The sequence below is a fragment of the Cebus imitator genome, unplaced genomic scaffold (assembly GCF_001604975.1).
Source record: "Cebus imitator isolate Cc_AM_T3 unplaced genomic scaffold, Cebus_imitator-1.0 Scaffold87, whole genome shotgun sequence".
In the NCBI taxonomy this organism is placed as follows: domain Eukaryota; kingdom Metazoa; phylum Chordata; class Mammalia; order Primates; family Cebidae; genus Cebus; species Cebus imitator.
In genome coordinates, this window is record NW_016107402.1 from 5,484,202 (window position 1) to 5,490,890 (window position 6,689).

At 41.5% G+C, this 6,689-nt stretch overlaps 1 non-coding gene across 1 annotated transcript; it reads left to right on the top strand.

Annotated features, from left to right (window-relative positions):
• The first annotated feature begins 1,194 nt into the window (after nt 1-1,194).
• Nucleotides 1,195-1,300, top strand: LOC119472150. The gene has a single exon (XR_005201263.1). It is a non-coding gene; the product is annotated as a U6 spliceosomal RNA (small nuclear RNA).
• The last annotated feature ends 5,389 nt before the right edge of the window (nt 1,301-6,689 follow it).

Consider the following 6,689-nt stretch of genomic DNA (forward strand, 5'->3'; position numbering starts at 1 on the left):
AAAAAAAAAAAAAAAAAAAAAAAAAAAAAAAGATTCTCATAAACCTTTAATAATCCTTTATAATTTTCTGTTAAAAAGCAGTGTAAGAAAACCCTGTTGTGCTTTTATTCCAATGTTTGATTTATGAAAATACTGAATAATTGTATAATATCCCTTTAACTTTAACTAACAGGTTCACATACAGAATTTTTTTTTAAATAACATATATATATATATTATTGCATTTTAGGTTCTGGGGTACATGTAAAAAACACGCTGGATTATTGCATAGGGACATACATGGCAATGTGGTTTGCTGCCTCCATCCCCTTCACCTATATCTGGCATTTCTCCCCATGTTATCCCTCCCCACCTCCCTACCCGCCACTGTCCCTCCCCTAGTCCACCACCCCCACAGACCTCAGTGCACACACAGAATTTTTACCGATTAATCTTTCACAAACCTTCCATAACTTGGCCAAAGCTTCAGCTTTATCCTACCTAAGATGAAACAATCCTTTAATCCTCTAAACCAGACCCAAAAACCCCACATTCCCATGTCTTCTTATAATTTTTTACCAGAAACAGATTCTACTTTCTTTACACTCCTTGCATATAAAACTGTTTCTTCAGTAGTCTTGATTACATGTGTTACAACGTTAACTCTTAGCAACTTTTATTTTTGGTGAAAAACCTGGTAAGTAAGCAATTTTAATTATGTACCACAGCTGGACACAGTAGCTAATGCCTGTAATCTCAGCACTTTGGGAGGCTGAGAAGGGTAGATCACCTGAGGTTGGGAGTTCGAGACCAGCTTGACCAACAAGGAGAAAACCCTTCTCTTCTAAAAATACAAAAAAATAGCTGGGTATGGTGGCATGCCTGTAATCCCAGCTACTTGGGAATCTGAGGCAGGAGAATGCTTGAAGCCGGGAGGTTCAGGTTGCAGTGAGCCGAGATCGCACCATTGCATTTCAGCCTGGGCAACAAGAGTGAAACTCCATCATACACATACACACAAAATTATGTACCAGGTGTGAAACCTAGGATACCAGACAGAAGTGAAGATAAGATTCGACTCTTTCCAACATAGCTAGGGGCATGGCTAACTCCATATGTCCCCAGGCCTTACCTAAAATCTAATGGCTCCAAAACAGGTAAGTTGAACAATTTTCAAAAGTCAAGGAGCAATTTATGACCTGTAAGCATTTAGCAGTGCTTGCTTTGGCAGGACATATACTAAAATTGGAATGATGCAGAGAAGATTAGCAGGCCCCTGTGCAAGGATGACATTCAAATTCATGGAACATTCCATATTTAAAAAATAAAAACAAAAAATAAAACATCTAGCAAACCTAATGTCACCCGCCTTTTTTAGATCAAATGTCTAAATCTTGAAGACATTTTAATTTACCAATAATCTTTAAAACTGTCTTTATTTTCCAAAATTACTAAAGTCATGTGAACTAAAAGGCATGAAAATTGTTATTTTTTGGACAAAATGTTTAAACATTTATTATTTTTAAACAAATTAATCAGAGCTCTTTCATATGTTTTGATAGTAAAACAACACACAGGACACATAAATACAGTTGAACAGACAGAAGAAGATCCAGTAGTTTTAAGAGTTTTTGACTTGCCAGTTTTTAAGTTTCTTAATTGTATGACTGGCTTCGGAGTAGAGCCCTTTGAGAACAGGGCCAGGAAAGCATGCAGTTCCTAGGGCCTAAGAAGCAGGCACAGCTGGAAGGCGAAACAGACCCCCCAAAATTAACAGTCTCATTTTTATATTGAAAGCAAATTTATTAGAGAAGTAAAGAAACAAAAGAATGACTACTCCATAAGCGGAGCAGCCCTGAAGTCTGCTTCTTGGCTATTTTTATGGTTATTTCTTGATCATATGCTGAACAAGGTGTGGATTATTCATTAGTTTTCCAGGATGTGTGTGGGACTTCTGGAACTGACAGTTCTCTTACTTTTATTTTATTTTATTTATTTATTTTTTTGAGACAGAGTCTTGTGCTATCACCCAGGCTGGAGTGCAGTGGTGGAGCCTAGGCTCACTACAACCTCTGCTTCCTGGGTTCAAGCGATTCTCCTGCCTCAGCCTCTCGAGTAGCTGGGACTACAGGCATGTGCCACCACACCTAGCTAATTTTTGCATTTTTAGTGGAGACAGGGTTTCACCATATTGGCCAGGCTGGTCTCAAACCCCTGACCTCATGATCCACTCACCTCGGCCTCCCAAAGTGCTGGGATTACAGACATGAGGCACTATGCTCAGCCTATTTTACTTTTATTTTATTTTATTTTATTTTTTGAGATTGAGTCTTGCTCTGTCACCCAGACTGGAGTGCAGTAGTAGTCTCTGCTCATTGCAACCTCCACTTCCTGGGTTCAAGTGATTCTGCTGTCTCAGCCTCCTGTGTGGCTGGGACTACAGGCACACACCACCATGGCCAGCTAATTCTGTATTTTTAGTAGAGATGGGGTTTCACCATGTTGGCCAGGCTAGTCTCGAACTCTTGACTTCAGGTGATCTACCTGCCTCAGGCTCCCAAAGTGCTGAGATTATAGGCATAAGCAACCATGCCCCTCTTCCTTTTAGACCATGTAGGGTAACTTCTAGATATTGCCATGGCATTTGTAAACTGTTATGGTGCTGGCAGGAGTGTTTTTTAGCATGTGAGTACGTTATAATTAACATATCATAAGCAATGAGGATGACCAGAGGTTACTTTGTCACCATCTTGGTTTTGGCAGGTTTTGGCCAGTTTCTTTACTACATCCTGTTATCAGCAGTGTCTTTGTGATCTGTATCTTGTGCTGGCCTCCTGTCTCGTCCTGTGACTAAGAATGCCTAACCTCCTGGGAATGTAGCTCAGCAAGTCTCAGCCTCATTTTACCCAGCTGCTGTTGAAGAGGGAGTCATTCTGGTTCAGACACCTCTGAATATAGCATCAGATCTCACAGGTTTAGGGCTCATTCCTCAAGCTGCCCCCAGCCAGTCACAAGTCCAGCCTCCAGAACGTCTAATGGACTGGCTTCAAATTGGGGTTTCCATGATCCCCTCTTTGGGTTTGATTACCCCTCTTTGGGTTCAATTAACTTGCTGGAGCAGTTCACAGAACTCAGGGAAACGCTATTTATGTTTACCAATTTATTATAATGGATATTAAAAAACATACAGATGAAGAGATGCATGAGGGTGAGAAATGAGGGAAGGGGTACAGAGCTTCTAGGCCCTTCCTGGGCACACAGCTTCCATGAACCTCCACGTGTTTAGCTATCCAGAAGCTCTCCAAACCCTGTACTTTTAGGTTTATTTGTTTGTTTGTTTTGTTTTTGAGACAGGGTCTTGCTCTGTCACCCAGGATGGAGTGCAGTGGCACGATCTTGGCTCACTACAGCCTTTACTTCCCAGGCTCCAGTGGTTTTCCCACCTCAGCCTCCCAAGTAGCTGGGACTATAGATGCATCACCAAATTTAGCTAATTTGTTCTATATATATATATAAAATATATTTTTTACATACATATATAGTATATTAACATATATTTAAAATATATGTATATATATTTCATATACATATATAGTATATAAAAATATATATTTTATATATGTAAAAATATATATTTAATATATATATTTTTATATTAAATATATAAATATATATTTATTATATATTTAATATATATGATACTATATATATTATATATGTATATAAAAATATATATAGTATCATATATGTAGTATGAAAAAACTATATGTGTATATATATAGTTTTGTTTTTTTGTTTTTGTTTTGTTTTTTGTAGAGAGGAGGTCTCCCTATGTTACCCAGGCTGGTCTTGAACTCCTGGACTCAAGTGATCTTCCCACCTTGGCACCTCACAGTGCTGGGACTATGGGCATGAATGCTGCACCAGTGTCCTTTTGTTTTTTTATGAAGGCTTCATGATGTAGGCCTAATTGATTAAACCATTGACCACTGGTAATCAACTTAACCTTCAGCCCCTCTGCCCTCCCCATAGGGTAGTGGGGGTGATGTTGAAAGTCTCAACTCCGTAATCTTGCCTTGGTGTTTCCGGTCACCAGCCTCCACCCTGAAGCTACCTAGCAGTTACTAGCCCCCAGTCAATTATTAGCATACAAGAAGACATCACTTCGGAAATCGAAGCATCTGGGGAGTTGTATGCCAGGAAACAGTAATGAAGACCAAAAAACATATTTTTTCACAACATCACAGCAACCTTCTCTTGCTCTGGACACAACTCACCATTGACAACCTTCCAATAGAGAGATGGAGAAGTATTTCTTTTTTGTTTTTTTTTTTTGAGATGGAGTCTCGCTCAGTTGTCCAGGCTGGAGTGCAACGGCGTTATCTCGGCTCACTGCAACCTCTGCCTCCCGGGTTCAAGCGATTCTACTGCCTCAGGCTCCCAAGTAGCTGGGATTACAGGCATGCTCCACCACGCCCAGCTAATTTTTGTATTTTTAGTAGAGGCGGGGTTTCACCATGTTGGCCAGGCTAGTCTCAAACTCCTGACCTAGTGATCCGCCTGCCTTGGCCTCCCAAAGTGCTGGGATTACAGGCATGGGCCACCGCATCTGGCTGCCGTTGGAGGAGTATTTCCACGTGTAAGTATTCTGCCTATACAATCTAAAGAGATCCCTAAAACACTGAAATCCAGAAAATATTAACAATGTGGAAGGACCATGAGTCTTTACATACAGTAGTTCCTGTAAGGTTTATTGCCAAGGTAAAATGAGGAACTGAGGCAAGTATAAGAAAATGAGAAGTTAATTTATTTAGCTCCCAGGCGAGGTTCTGTGGTCCAGGAAGAGGCCAAAGAAGTCGCACCCGGCTGTTTAGGTCATGGGGTTTTATGGGGAGAGAAGGCGATTGATTGGCTATTGGGGAAACAAAGCAAAGGCAATTTTTTTGGCTGTCAGGAAGAGGGCAGTACCTGAAACTAGTTGCCATTGGTAGGCGGGTGGGACTTTGGGTGAGTGGGCCTTGATTGGCTGTTGGGGAAACAAAGTGAAGGCAATCTTTTTGGCTATTAAGAAGCAGGAAATGCCTGGAGCTAGTGGTCATGGGTAGGCGGGCGGGACCTTAGGTAAGTGGGCCTTCAGGGGGCATACAGAGCAGAGTGCTACCGGGCAGGGTCTGATGGGGCTTCTTTAAAAGTTTTCCTGCAGGGTTTATGAACAGTGGGCTAGGGGTTAAATGCATAATTTAGTGCTGAATGTGGGCTTGGGTCTGGTATGCGGAGGCGGTGTGGAGAAGCCGTGTGGCAAGGCCAGATAATGAGCCCAGGTGATGATGTAGTTATCAGACGCGGAGAAAGATGGATGAGTCCGTTTAACCCTCTGCAACGCAGCCGGGCTTACAGTTCCCATCTTGTCTGAGGTTTTACTTTCCCGGGCTTTAGTTACCTGCAGTCAACTGTGATCTGAAAATATTAATAGAAATTTCCAGAAATGGCCGGGCGCGGTGGCTCACGCCTATAATCCAAGCACTTTGGAGGCCAAGGCGGGTGGATCGCCTGAAGTTGGGAGTTCAAGACCAGCCTGACCAACATGGTGAAACCCTGTCTTAAAAAAAAAAAAAAGAAAAAGAAATTTCCAGAAATAAATAATTCATAAATTTTAAGTTGTGTACCGTTGTGAATAGCATGGTATAATCTCTTGCCACCCCTCTCTGTCTGCCCAACATGCAAATCATCTGTTTGTCCAGAGCATCCACACTGTATCAATAACCAGCCCATTAATCATCTACATCATCTGCTTCTGACATCCAGCCATCAACATCATCGTGGCTCATGATCCAGGATCACCAGAAGCAGATGGTCCTTCTTCTGATGTATCGTCAGAAGGTCAATGGTAGCCTAGTGCTATGTTACAATGCCTGCATCAGTCACTTCCTTCATCTCATCACATAGTCATTTTAACATCTCCCATTACCACAAGAAGGGTGAGCACAGTACAGTCAGGTATTTTAAGAGAGAGAGCACATTCACATAACTATTATTACAGTATAACATTATAATTATTCTATATTATTAATTAGTTGTTAATGCTATATTATTATGTTATTGTTAATCTCTTACTCCACATAATTTATAAATTAAACTCTATCATAGATATGTATGTATAGGAGAAATATATATAGGGATCAGTACTATCTGTAGCTTCAGGCTTCCAATGGGGGTCTTGGAACATATTCCCCATGGATAAGGGCAGACTCCTGTAATTTATCTCAGTCAACTATGGTGCTTACCACTTCCTATTTGTGTCCAATTAGCATGATGTTATCAATACAGTTGAAGCCTATGCTTAGTTTGTATTTTCATGGCATGAAAAAATATGTATATATATATATAGTTGAACGAGCATAAGATTCTGTGGAAGGTCAAGCTGATAGAGGTTCCTTAAGACTGCATTGTAGGCTGGGCGCGGTGGCTCACGCCTGTAATCCCAGCACTTTGGGAGGCCGAGGCGGGTGGATCACGAGGTCAAGAGATTGAGACCATCCTGGTCAACATGGTGAAACCCCGTCTCTACTAAAAATACAAAAAATTAGCTGGGCATGGTGGCGCGTGCCTGTAATCCCAGCGACTCAGGAGGCTGGGGCAGGAGAATTGCCTGAACCCGGGAGGCGGAGGTTGCGGTGAGCCGAGATCGCGCCATTGCACTCCAGCCTGCG